At 43.8% G+C, this 14,174-nt stretch overlaps 1 pseudogene; it reads left to right on the top strand.

The window, feature by feature from the left end:
• Positions 1 to 362: 362 nt before the first annotated feature.
• Positions 363 to 11,838, top strand: LOC136451552 (protein FAR1-RELATED SEQUENCE 5-like; annotated as a pseudogene).
• The last annotated feature ends 2,336 nt before the right edge of the window (positions 11,839 to 14,174 follow it).

Genomic DNA, 14,174 nt, shown 5'->3' on the forward strand with positions numbered 1-14,174 from the left:
CTGGAATTTATGAATGCCGAAGTGAAGCTTTGATTTCGTATTATGAAAGGTGTTTGCAATTATTGAAAGGATTTAGAGGTTTTCGTCTTGAACATATCTCTCGATTGCATAATGAGGAAGCTAATCGACTAGCTCAGCATGCTTCAGGGTATCAGCCTATTCAGGAAGTGCTAACATCGGCAGTTGATACCGATGACTGGAGGAAGGAGATTGTCGATTATTTAAAGGATCCATATAGAAAGGTTGAGAGACGTATAAGGTTCCAAGCTACCAAATATGTGCTCCTCGACGATGAATTATATTATCGAACTATAGATGGAGTTTTACTCAGATGTGTTAGCAATGATGAATCGAAAAGCTTGATGGGTGAAATTCATGAAGGAGTATGTGGGGCACATCAATCGGCTTTCAAGATGAAATGGATGATCAGAAGGAATGGGTACTATTGGCCGACTATTCTTGAAGATTGTTTTAAATATTTTAAGGGATGCCAGGAGTGTCAAAAGTTTGGTAATATTCAAAGAGCACCTGCATCGGCTATGAATCCTATAATCAAACCATGGCCGTTCCGGGGATGGGCTATTGATCTCATTGGTCAGATTTATCCGCCATCGAGTAAGGGACATAAATTTATTCTGGTTGCTACCGATTATTTCACAAAGTGGGTTGAGGCAATTCCTTTAAAAAAGGTGACATCGGTCAATATGATTGATTTTGTGAAAGAGCATATTGTTTACCGATTTGGTATTCCTCAGACTATCACTACCGATCAGGGTACTATGTTTACATCAGGAGAATTTGATGAGTTTGCTGTAGGTATGGGAATTAAAATTTTAAATTCTTCTCCATATTATGCTCAAGCTAATGGTCAAGCTGAGGCTTCTAACAAAGGGATCATCAAACTCATTAAGCGCAAAATTGAAGAAAATCCTAGGAGGTGGCATACAGTATTAAATGAAGCCTTGTGGTCATATCGGATGTCATGTCATGGTGCAACCAAAGTAACGCCTTATCAGTTAGTATATGGACACGATGCAGTATTGCCTTGGGAAATTAAGGTTGGCTCTAGACGAATACGTTCTCAAAATCAGCTGACAGCCGATGATTATAATACTCTTATGAAGGATGAGTTGGAAGATGTGGCGGGTCATCGGTTAAGGGCTTTAGTTAGTATCGAAGAAAATAAGAAAAGAGTAGCTAGATGGTATGACAAGAAGGTGAAAGTAAAAGAGTTTGCCGATGGAGATCTGGTCTGGAAGTTGATTTTACCGATTGGGACTAAAAGTTCAAAGTTTGGAAAGTGGTCTCCTAATTGGGAAGGTCCATATCGGATAAATCAGTCTATTCCTGGTAATGCATATATTTTAGAAACCCTCGAAGGGGTTGTGTTTCCCAGAGCGTTAAATGGAAAATATTTAAAGAAATATTACCCTAGTATCTGGACAGATGCATAAAAGTATAAGTGCCGATAACAGTGCTATCGGCTAGAATTATGCAAGGGTGTCAATGTCTCATAAAGTGCCGATACAATAAATAAGATTACACGTTCAACAAGGATTGGATAGCTAATATCGCACGCAGGCGAATCTGGTCGGCTTCCTCCATTTCTTTGATATCGTCATCGGCAGCACCCTCCACAGGCTTGAGTTTTTTCTTCATGGCTAAAGCTTTGCGAGCTTGGATATCTCTTTCTTGCTGAAGGGCTTTGACGGCATTGGGTAGCTGGCTTTCTTCTTGTTGAGCATGAGTTAAGGCTGCGTCGATTTCTTTCAATTCAGCCAATAGAGCTACCTTCCTTGCTGATAGATCCAAGATTTTCTGCTTAAGTGCAGCACCCGAAGTCTGCAAGTTGACGATGCCCTTGTGCTTCTCATCAGCGATTTGTTTCAGTTGTAGCATCTCTTCTTTAAGTTGAGCTTGAGCTGCTCTATCGGCAATGCGCTGAGCAGCCCGTTGATATTGCAGTTGGCGGCTTTCTAAGTGAGCTGCTGGGAAGAGTATTTCTTCAACATCGGCAGGGACCTGGCCACGAATTGTTTTGAGAATTGCCTTTGCGGGGTCCGAGTCATCTACCAGTTGGGCGGTTCCTTGCTGTAGCAAGTTCAGGAGGGTTTCCAACTTGGATTTAGTCTCTGCCGATATTGTTCCCAGTGCAAGAGAAGAACTTGTCTCCTCTCCATCGTCGTCAGAAATGTCAATGGCAAAGGAAAATAAACTGTTCGGGGAATCTTGTTCCTGAGAGAGAGAAAAGGAGATCAGTTAGGGGTAAGTATGAGTATTGTAAAATCAGATGGGCTGATTGGTTTACCTGTTTCAAGGCAATTTCCTGTGCTTGACTGGAGGAAGCAACCTGGAGTATGTCGTGTGGGGGATCGGCTGAGCTTGCCGATGGGATATCCTCTGTGACTTCATCGGTGGTGGGCTCTTGAGGTATGATGACCGATGACATTGGGGCAGATGTAGGGATCGGCATAGACCTTTGTCGTTTTGGCTGTGCTTCAGTATCTGTTGAAGCTTTGCGCTTTGATTGAGCATCGGCAATGATTGGCTGGGGGGCATCGACGCTTGTTGGTTGTGAAGCTTGGACATCTGGTACGTTTGCCGATGTACCCAATTGTTGCTGCAAAACAAGTGTAAGATATGATATTTAACAGATAAAATGTAAAGTCAAGAAGCTACCTCTGAAGGAGTGGTGCTTGATATCGGCGGAATTGCCGATGACGATCCAGTAGCAGCTCTTACCCCCTGATGATTAAGGTTAATACAGTGTGTGATCGGCATAAGTGAAAATAATCAAGGTTGTTACCTTAAATGCTTTGGCTAAGGTTGTAGCAGCGGCCGATGGAGTAGCCCTGGATGTAGCCAATTTGGACTTAGAAGTGATGGTCTTGGTACGAATCTTCTGGTGGGTCAAAGCGGCTAAGGTGGGAGCGTTGTAGCCGATCGGCGATGTTGGGGAAACAGGCCGGAGATTGAAGGGTTTCCCACTTTTACTCACCGATGGTGCTGGGTTGTTAACCTGTTACAAGAGAGTCAGTTACTGATATATGAAAGGAAAAGCAGAAGGGAGTTAAAGGAAACTTACCGCGTCGTTAGGGATGGCATATTCAGGGTCGATCATGTGCCGATATGTGTGAACAGAAGTTGCGAACAGTTGTTCTTTCCACTCTCGCCACCATTGCTTATATGACTCGGTGATGAAAGATATTGGTGTCCAGGTGGATATATCAACATCTGTAGTATCGGCATCGGGGGAGAGTTGTACTACCTTGTTCCAGTCTGTTCCGCAGGTGATTGTTTCCCTGGGTTTGATCACATCGGCAAAGCAGAGTTTGATTGGCAGTTGCCCAAAAGCCAATTGGCGGGATACTGCCGATGGGTTGTAAAATTCATATGTAATGTTGGTGTTTTTCCCGCTGCCGAATGTGTTTACTGGAATTGCCCTGGGAGTGATGATAGCCATCATGTGCTCATTATCTTGATTCAGAGTGTCATCGGCAAAGTTGAAAAGAAGGGGGAATCTGTTTTCTTCGTCGATATAAGGCACCCAGGCCCTATGATCACGAGAAAGACCATTGTAGAAGCTTTGAAAGAATCTGCCGATTTGGTCTTCGTTGGCTTCTGTTCCAGGAAGGACAATTATGGCTTCACCAAAATTGAGGGGTGAGCGTGTTGCCGATTCATCATCCCCGAGCACATAGTCTTCAGCAATTTCTCGTGGGAATTGTTGAGCGAAAAAGTCCCATTGCAAACGTTTGTGCATATGGGCATTCAGCCACATGTTGATAAACCACCACGGGCCTCCCAGGTTGCCGATGGGTTCGCCAAGCAAAAGTTTCTGAGATACTTGATGAAGAAGATGATAAGTGGAGCTCAGAAGGTATCGGCCAAGAGGAAACCTTACGCCATTAGCCAAAAGTTCAGCTGCAGGGAGGAAGGCGTTGGTTGGTCCTACTGATCGACCACAGAAGATAAATTTTTCTAACCACATATTCAGAAATGTGGCATGTTCCCTTTGGCTAAGTGTCCCGGTTTTCTGGTATTCTTGAATATATCCTGTCCAACCGCCGATGTTGCGGGTATTTACCCTATATTCAGACTTTCTACCATAGATGGAGCCTTCATCGGCAGTTGAGATGTCCAAGCCAGTAAGCATGTGGACATCGGCAAGGGTAGGAGTAGCTGGGCCATGTCCAAACATAAAAGTATTGGTCGTGTCTGACCAGAAATAAGCAGCTGCAATTATCATTGATTCATTTTTCTGCATATCGGCAATAGAGAGCCTGATGCATTGGTCTAACCTTCGTTCTGCCCAGTATACTTGCATCGATCTATTAACCCTCAGGTACCAATCTTTCCACCCTTTGGTGGTTTTGGGCCAAGATCGGAATGTGTCTTTCCACAAATTCAGAGAGAAATTTTGGTCTCTAAAGGGGATTCTGTTAACCTCTGCATTGATCAGATCGGTTGGATCTGGGTTGCCCATTGGTCCAAGGCATTGGACGTGCGGCTGATCAGTTGGGATAATTAATTTGTTGCGCAGTTCCTAAGGTTATGGAATCCAGAAGACAGAAGAAAGGAAAAATCACCAACTGAATGAATTTGCAAAAAGATCAAAGTAAAAGGTAATGGAAGTGGAGCGAACCGCGGGGACGTCGAAGTTGATGGCCATTGTCTTGAGGAAGGTGGAGGTACGAGCCGGAAACTTGAAGTTAGCGCCGGAGAAGGGTTCTTGTTGGTTGAGGTCGCGCGGTTGTTCGTCGGAGTCGCCGCCGGAGAGAGAGAATGCCAAGGATTGGAGGCTGAAGATAGGAAATGAGGGTTCCGGAGAAATCTATTTATAAGCCGCCCAGAATAAGGGTATTTTGGACTTATCTCTATGTCGCGCGCGTATAGGTCAAGGCGGTTCAGAGGGATATGGTAACTGTTCGCGCGATAATCAGGGGATTGTACAGATGAGTTGATAACAGGTAATCATGACTTGGAAGGGATATCGATACATGATATTTTAATTCTGAAAATGGCAGCATTATCATGTTAAGATCTTGCCGATGGGTTATTGTTTTGGTATCTTAACCATAATCAAGGCAAGAGTGGTTGGCGATTGTGCGATATTTACTGAAGTGCGTGAATCAAGATTAGATTTGATTGGATTTGATAACAAATCAAGTTTTGGCTTGGAGAATGAGTTACGGTAATCGGGCAAAGGCAAGCGTTATCTGGAGTAAATTTCGGAGCATTAATGGTTTTATACTCCGAAATTGGGGGGCATGTGTTGACACCGTTTTTTGCACGTGTCAAAATAATCGGAGTGGACTAATCGGCAAGGGGAAAGTTATTGAATACTTTGATAGCTGATGAAAGCCAGTTTGAAAAGATGGTTGCCGATAGCTGGTGATGGTCGATGGAAAGGTCGATTTGGACTCGGGCGTTGCCGATGAGGTTGGAGGTATTATTGTCGATGCCGATGAAGGGAGGCTTGAGGACTACTGCCGATGAAACATGGAGTATGCCGATGAAGGAAGACTTGAAGACTACTGCCGATGAAACAGGGAGTATGCTGATGAAGGAAGACTTGAAGACTACTGCCGATGAAATAGGGAGTATGCCGATGGGAAAGAGGACGGTGAGGTTTCCATCGTAATTGAGGCGGACAGGGAAATAGATAGGAGTTGATTTCCTTTTCTATATTTGTTAGGGTATGATTCATGTAAGAGTCACGTGTTCCTTAGATATGGGATTGGTGTCCTAGTTGTGTTTGGTTGTGTCTCTTTAGATCAGGGTATAAATATGGAGTAAGGGGCAATGTAATAGAAATAATATCAATCAATCAATATCAAAACTAATTTTTACTCCTATTCGCATCTACTTACTTTTCGGCGATTTCGTCAATTTGCATATTTTTCTTTTTTACGAGTTCTCATTGATTCGGCGAGCTGCATCGTTTCAGTGCGACCTTCGGCGATTCTTGAGTTCCGCGTGAGCACCTCTTGGCCGTGACTTCCGGGCGCATCGCTGTTGTCAGGACCAAAGTGTTCGTACCTTCATCCTTGTCGATTAGCAGGTCAAATCGACTGGCACGCTTTGGATATCGATTCAGGTATTAACCCTTTGTGTTTGCAGATCCACTTTTGCATCAACAATATCATATACTACCTTATGCTGAATATTTATCCTGGTCGGCACGCGACTGGCTGCCACCTGGTCGGCGCATAGCACGGCCCGAGAGAACATGGCCTTCTTTTCATTTTTTGTTGGCCTAGAATTTTATTATGGGCTAAAATTGTTAAAAAAATGCTGAGTACTAAAAAAAAGTTTGGACCAAATTTCACGATAGTCCTGGACTCCTGGGCCTACCTGGACGGCAAAAAATTTGCGACAGTGCCCTACCTCACGCCTGGTGCGACATATGCTCGACACATGCGGTGCCGTACCTCATCATCATTATTACTAAGCAGATGCAGCCCTGGCTCTAACAACCACGACCCAAAACACAAGCCACTACAGATAAAGGGTTTAATATTTATTTTTGTCTTCTTCAACAATAAGACCTAAAAGACAACCTTTTTTGTAAATGAATCTCTGGGAGTGAGGATATTTAAATTTGAGTTATGCCTCTCCTGACACCTAAAATATTTCTTTCATATAGGTACTCTGTTAGAGCCTTCTATTTTAGGATTGGATTCCGTAACGGGTCTCGTGTTGACATATGAGCGTGGCTCAAATTCTGAGGCCTTGTTTAGTTGGGTGAAATTTGAAAATTTGGCTATTGTAACATTTTTGTTTTTATTTAGCAATTAGTGTTCAATCATGGACTAATTAGGCTCAAAACGTTCGTCTCGCGATTTCCAACTAAACTGTGTAATTAGTTTTTTTCGTCTACATTTAATGCTCCATGCACGTATCGCAATATTCGATATGATGACTACTGTAGCATTTTTTTTTGAAAAAACTTTTTTAGAACTAAATAAGGCCTGAAACGGAGAAACCTGGAATGAGGCTGGCTCAAATTCTGAAATGGACAGGCGAGAACCTGACATGACATACGAAAGCGCAAGTAATGAGGGCCTTGTTTAGATACCCTCAAAGTTCCAAGTTTTTTCACTCTCTCTCCATCACATCAATTTTTAGCTGTTTGCATGGAGCATTAAATGTAGATAAAAAAATAACTAATTGCACAATTTAGTTGAAAATCACGAGATGAATCTTTTGAGCTTAGTTGGTCCACGATCGGACAATATTTACCAAATAAGACGAAAGTGCTACTATTCATCATGTTGAAATTTTTTTCAATCTAAACAAGGCCGAGGACAGTGATTGGAAAAGGCAGTGCATGCCAGTGCAGATGAGAAACTGCAGACAAGGACTTGAGCACACCAGGACGAGAATGAGCCGTAGTTACTCCAACTGTTGAGCTGACAGAAAAAAAGAAAAAAAAAAGCATTCAGTTTGTGAAGCTCAGCAGCAAGAAACTGGGTCAAGTGCTTGCTGCTGCTGACCAGATGATTCTAGTGAAGGAAAAAAATGCCTATTGCTGCTGATTCATGTGATTTTAGGCAAAGAAAAAGTACCTGCTGTTGCTGATCCAGGAAATGCGAGCAAAGGAAATGTGCCTGCCGCTACAACTGATAGTCAGACAGTGAATACATTGATGGAGGTGACAAGAGTTCAATTGATGATAATGAAGCTCTCCGCAGAACTCAAGTGAAGATCACAGCTATGAAGATGACAGCAAGGGCAACTAAACTGGAGAAAGGTTAGCCATATGTATAAAGGGTGAGGTTGAGGAGACTAGAACTAGAATCAATGCCTCTTAGCGGGAGAAAGGCTAACAATATGTATGAAAGGCTAGCCATATGTATCAAGTGAAGATCACAGCTATGAAGATGACAGCGAGGGCATTTGGTTGCTTTGTGAGCTGCAAACAACCGAGTGTCACAGTCACAGGCACACAAAACAACCGAAACAACAGAGAATATAATCGAGTGTTTCAGCCCCCGTGCACACGCGAATTTCAATTCATCAGATGAGAACCCGACGGTACGTAGACATAAATACATGGCAATATACACTCCCATTCCATGTCAAGGAATCGACCTCAGGACTGTTCTGGCTGACTTTCCAGCAACACGCTCCAATTTTCCCTTCAAATATTTGGGCCTGCCTCTTTCCCCCCTCTAGGATTCAGAGAGTCGATTTCCAGCCACTTGTGGATAAACCAAGCAAGGAGCAACAAGCTCGCAAATTGGCAAGAACAACTATGGGAGAAAACTTAAACCCTATGGAAATCACCACGAATCCGAAACGCTATTCGCTTTGACTCTCCTGCAAAAAATAGCATAGATAAATAAGCATGGAGAGACGAGAGATTTTGGAGCCGGATTCAGTGACTTAGCTTCTCCAAGTCACAACATAACATACCTCCTTGTATCTGCCATTCAATGTGAATCCAAGGGCTGACAATGCTCGCAGGTGATCTAGGCCTAAAGACTACTTTTTCAGGAGCACGCGGTTGCCTCCTCGGCAAAGCGCGCGGACGGACGCGTTTTCCCGCGGCCGCGCGGCTCCGCTCTCCCGCCACCGGGGCCCTTCCGCGCCGCGCCCTTCCGCTCTCCCGCCGCCACAGCTCTTCCACGCCGTGCCGCTCCGGTCTCCTGCCGCCGCAGCTCTCGCGTGCTGTGCCACGCCGCGCTGGACCTCAGGTGCCGCCCTGGCCCAGCCATCGCGACACGCCTCGTTGCCCTCCCGCGTCGTGCTGCCCCGAGCCCGAGCAGGTCGACACTCGTGGAGGAGCTCTCCAGTGCCGCGCCGCCCCCGCCGAGGAGAAGGTCGAACTCGTGCTGTTGCTTGGGCGCCATCGTGGAGGAGGGTTCAGAGGTCGGCCTTTTCAGTAAGCTTCTCTTATTTCGATGACTTTCACAAAATAAATTTCAGTCGAACAATGCTTATGAATTTTAGATTCGGGGAACCAATTTTAGGTTAAATTGTTCGATTTAGTGATAGGATTATCATTTGCTATAGTTTTATATGCAGTTAATATTTTCATACACACTGTTATGGTATTGTTTGGGTTACAAAATTAGTTAATGTTTGGATTCCAGAACACAACTTTTGTGCAATTGCGAGTGCTGTGGAAAGGGATGGCAGAATTCATCCAGGAGACACCAAAAGTTGGTTTTAGGTTTAGAAATCCAGAGGAGGCTTGGCAATACTGGGTGGCATATGGTGGTCGTATGGGCTTTGATGTGAGGAAAAGGTATAAAAATGTGAGCAGCTATGATCATAAGGTGACTTCATGCAGATATGTTTGTTCCAATGAGGGCCATCGAAGGAAAGGACTAACATACCATGTGACAAAGTGTTTTAGAGCTAAAACAAGAACTGGTTGCAAAGCTCGAATGACTCACATTAGATCGAGGGGAAGATAATTATGAAGTCACTGATGTTGTGCTTGAACACAATCACCTCCTTCACTTGCCAGAAACTCGCCACTTGATGGCATCGCAAAGAAAAATTTCAGACTTACAAGCATTTGAAATTGAAACCGCTGATGATTCTGGAATTAGGCCTAAAGCTGCACATGAGTTGACTAGTCATCAAGTTGGTGGACAGCTTAACCTCAGCTACACTTGTCGTGATCGCAAACATTATTTGCAAAGCAAACGACAGAGGGAGTTGGCTTTTGGGAAGGCTGGTAGTATGCTGAAGTATTTTCATGACAAAATCTCCAAGAACCCATCATTCCAATATGCTTTGCAGCTTGATTGTGAGGAGCATATAACCAACATATTCTGGGCTGATGCAAAAATGATCCTTGACTATGCACATTTTGGTGACGTAGTGACATTTGACACTACATTTGGCACAAACAAAGAGTATAGGCCATTTGGTGTTTTTCTTAGGCTCAACCAATTCAGAGAAACCACTATTTTTGGTGTTGCAATACTCTTTGATGAAACAGAAGACTATTTTACATGGCTCTTTGAGACTTTTGTAGCTGCACATAATGGAAAACAGCCTAGAACTATTTATACAGATCAAGATGCAGCTATGGAAAAGGCTATAAAAAATGTGTTCACAGAGTCATACCATGGTTTGTGCACCTTTCACATAATGCAGAATGCTATCAAACATTTGTCTGCAGCAAAGGGCGAAGATGAGGATGAAGATGAGGGTGAAGAGGAAGACGAAGAATCTCATATTCTCTCTGATTTTAGTGCTTGTATGTATGGCTATGAGGACAAGGCAAAATTTCAAGAAGCATTTGACAATATGCGATCTAAAGTGCGTAAGCAAACTTGGTTAGATAGTATCTACAAGGTGAGAGAAAAGAGGGCTGAATGTTACATGAGAGATGTCTTTAGTTTGGGGGTGAGAAGTACACAACTAAGTGAGAGCTTCAACAATTCATTGAAGAACCATTCGAAATCAGATTTTGATATTATTAGATTTTTGAAGCACTTTGAGAGAACAGTGGAAGAAAAAAGATATAAGGAATTAGAATCTGAATTTGAAGCAAGGAAAAAGATACCAAGAATGCGAATGTGCACACCTATGTTGGTGCAAGCAAGCGAAGTGTAAACTTCTGTTATATTTGAAGCTTTTCAGAGTGAATATGAAAGATCCATGGCTGCATGCTCTAGGCTGTTGGATGAAGATAACATATATGGTGTTTCTATTGGTAATTTAAGTGGTGATATAAGTTTTGAGGAAGAGCGGATAGTGATAGGTGATCCTTTCAACCAAACAGCTTCATGTAGTTGTGGAATGTTCAATAGGACGGGAATATTGTGCGCACATGGCTTGAAAGTTCTTGATTTTAATGAATGTAAAAATATTGCCAACACATTATGTTTTAAAGAGATGGACTAGAGAAGCATGCAATGGAAGTATACAAGATAGGCAAGGAAGAAAAGTTTTAGAAAATCCAAGACATGAAGCTCAACTCAATTACAAGTGTTTGTCTTATAAATTTCTGAACTTGACATACAAAGCAGCTAGCTCTCCAGAATGTTGTTTGCTATTACACAATGCATTGGATTGCCTTGGTACATAGCTGGAGGAAAAACTAAATGTTTCTTCTAGTGTCATGAATGAAAAATCATGTAATGACCAAGAAAATGTTGAGCCAAATGTGCAACAAAGAGATGACTTGCTTTGTGCTGCACAATTGAAGAAAAAGGACATTCAGTCCAAAAACTCAAGGCAAAAGAGAACTTGGATCGATAAGTTACACAAGGTGAGGCGCAAGTCGACTAAATCTTCTGTGGCAACAAAGAAGACAACAAAGGTGTGTTGCAGCTACAATTTTTATATGTTGCTTTTTTTAGATCAATCTCTATATGTTGCTGTTATCCTAAACTAATTATATGTGCTTCATTGGCAGCAGCAAAAGAAAAAAGGTGGTATAGAGCCTCAAGTAGAACTGGAACATGATGGCAACAACAAAGAAGTTGAGCTTCAAGAGTACGCTGTTATTGGGAATTTTACCCAGCTCATAACAGCTCCAACTTTGGCAAATGTGGAGCTTCCAGATCTGTTCTAGCTTCTAAAGCTAGTTAGATAGTATTTTGGACATAGTTGACTATAGTATTTTGTGGGATAACTATAGCATTTTGTGTAGTATGTCACAATGCCAATCAATACAAATGTAAGTAGTTCATGGTTGCTTTTAAGCACTTGATTAGCTATGCTCTTGTTGCTACTGTTAGGAAGCACCAAGCAATAGCATAATTGAATTGCTCCAGTGACTTGTTTGTCAGCCCAAGGCTAATATTTGGATAATCAGTACTCAGTGACTTGCTTGTCAATTGAAGCCTAATATATTTGAATGATTTAGTGTTATGCACGTGCTCTTTTTTTCTTGTGCTATATTTGTTAGTACTAGCGGCAGCTGGGAAGTATATCACTGATTGATTAATTCCTACTATTGTTGTGGAGGTCTGTCTTCACAGTTGAGAAAAAAGGCTAAGTTCTGGCCCTGGGTCACCTGCAACCATTGTCACTCTTAGATTTATGCTGGACGACAGGTACAAGAGGTAAGTTACGTTGTGACTTGGACAAGCTAAGTCACTGAATCCAACTCCAGAGATTTTAGGAAGTAAAATCAACAAAGAATGGGAGAAAAAGACAAACACCACAGAAATCACACAAAATCACCGAGCCCAGCTCGAGATACTGGACTCCTTCATATAAGATGATAGGATGTGTCAGTTTTTTGTCAACCAACGAGTGAATTTATGTGTGTCATACTACTCTAGGAAGATGATGGTAGCACTCAAAGACACAAGGATTATACTGGTTCAGGCCTGAGCCCTATGTCCAGTCTCAGAGAAGGTTCGAGTTCATGTTCCTCGGTTCAAGTACTCTGAAGTCTTACAATGGGATGTGTAAGCTAAGGGAATGAGGTAGGAGTGAGGAAAATGAAAGCCTGATTGGAGTTTCGAGAGTCCGTCCCCTTAGAAGGGAGGCCTGGCCACCCTTATATAGAGGTTGGGGGCCAGATTACATGTAGAGAGATGGGTTCTCCCGACCCGAGTGGTTGATAGCTCGACGAGGGGAGAAGCTAGTAAACTTGGCTGGCAAGCCACCATGTCTTGTCATGGCGTCATCGTACGTTCAGGCATGGCCATCGTCGTGGTCGTTGTGGTCTTGCTCCCCATACTATGGTGTGGCATGGCGTGATGCTATAGTGCTAGTCGTGATGACACTGTTGACACGACGGTGGTTTACCAACTGTCCTGTGCGGCATGATCTCGTCGTGGCCTTCGTCATTGTCTACTATTCTCCCAGTGGTGTCATGACGATAGTGAGGGAGCAGGTAGCCGCCTCTAGGTCGTGGGTCACCTTCCTGGGTCATGGTTCTGGGGGCCTTGACCCTGGATTGCGAGGTCAAAACCCCTGGCGGCCTAGTTGATCTTGGAAGTCAAGGTCAGGGTCTTGCGACCCATCCTGTAGCGGGTAGGGCCATACGCCCGTATTGTCGGACTAGCTTTGGACGATGTTGTGCCGTACCAGCTATCACTGCCTTATGGTGTTGTCTTGTCTACGCAGGGGCGTGTAGGGATGGCATTTGTCCTAAGGTCCCGCCCCTCAAGAGATGGCCGTCCTCTCCGTCCTGGCGGAGCGAGTGGAGCGTGCATGTCTCTATCAGGGCAGGTCTACTTGGTGGCATCCAACCTCTCTCCATCCTTTCCCAGAGGTTGAGTCAGGAGAGAGGTCGAGTGTGTTGGCGTAGCGTGTGGAAGAAGGAGAAGGGAGAGGTCGTGGTGGACCGCCTGACTTAGTGCTTGTCCTAGGGCCTATGTGGCTTGGGTGGCCACAGTTGTTGGGCCTTGGCCAACTAGGCTGCCCGAGTGGCTAACTAATCGATGTCTTGAGATACTTGGAGTATCTTGACCCCGATAGGATGACAATGGTCAAATAAGCCTAGGATGTCCTAATGCCAAACTTCTCGCTAGCTTTTCTAGCGGCGCTTTTGAAATTTGCATGGTTTGGTCCATCAACCTAGAATCCATACAAGGATTTATTTTTCAGGTTTTTCCCTCACCCTGTGCCTCGTCCTCTCCCCACGCTTCCTTTCCCACACCACTACACCTCCATCCTCCCTCTACGCTTCCTTCTCCTCACGGGTGTGCCTTTCTTCCTCCGCCACCCTCTCCTACACCTCTAACCTTCCCACCATTGTCATCCTCTACCTCTGCCTCCACCTCTCCATAGTGCATGCCTTTGTTGCTTGCCACCTCCCTACCGAACCACCAAGTAGCTCACATGGATGAGCCCCATAGCCTCCTCTAGATCCACTCCAATGTCTTCTTCTCCCAAACCTAATGCCCCAAAGCTCCCCTTTGTCTTAGCCACCGAGATCCAACCATTGAAGATAATGTGAGAGTTATAAGAGAACAACCATGTGCCAAGTGGTTCATTTTTACTCGCTCAGAGCTTTTCCAATAAATGGTTATTCTAGGAACTTGTGAAAATTTTATTTCTTTTTGGAAATTAAGCTATTCCAAACAGGGTCAAAATGAACGAATTAAAATAGGCGAGCAAACAGTGTCTACTAGGACCACATGTCATGGACAAAACAAAACACTAGAAGAACAATGAGGAAGAAGCGATCGGACAATGGACCAATTGACCGAATGTCAAATAACTTCCATGCCCGCCCCATCACA

This window comes from Miscanthus floridulus, chromosome 5 (assembly GCF_019320115.1).
Source record: "Miscanthus floridulus cultivar M001 chromosome 5, ASM1932011v1, whole genome shotgun sequence".
NCBI classification, from domain to species: Eukaryota; Viridiplantae; Streptophyta; class Magnoliopsida; order Poales; family Poaceae; genus Miscanthus; species Miscanthus floridulus.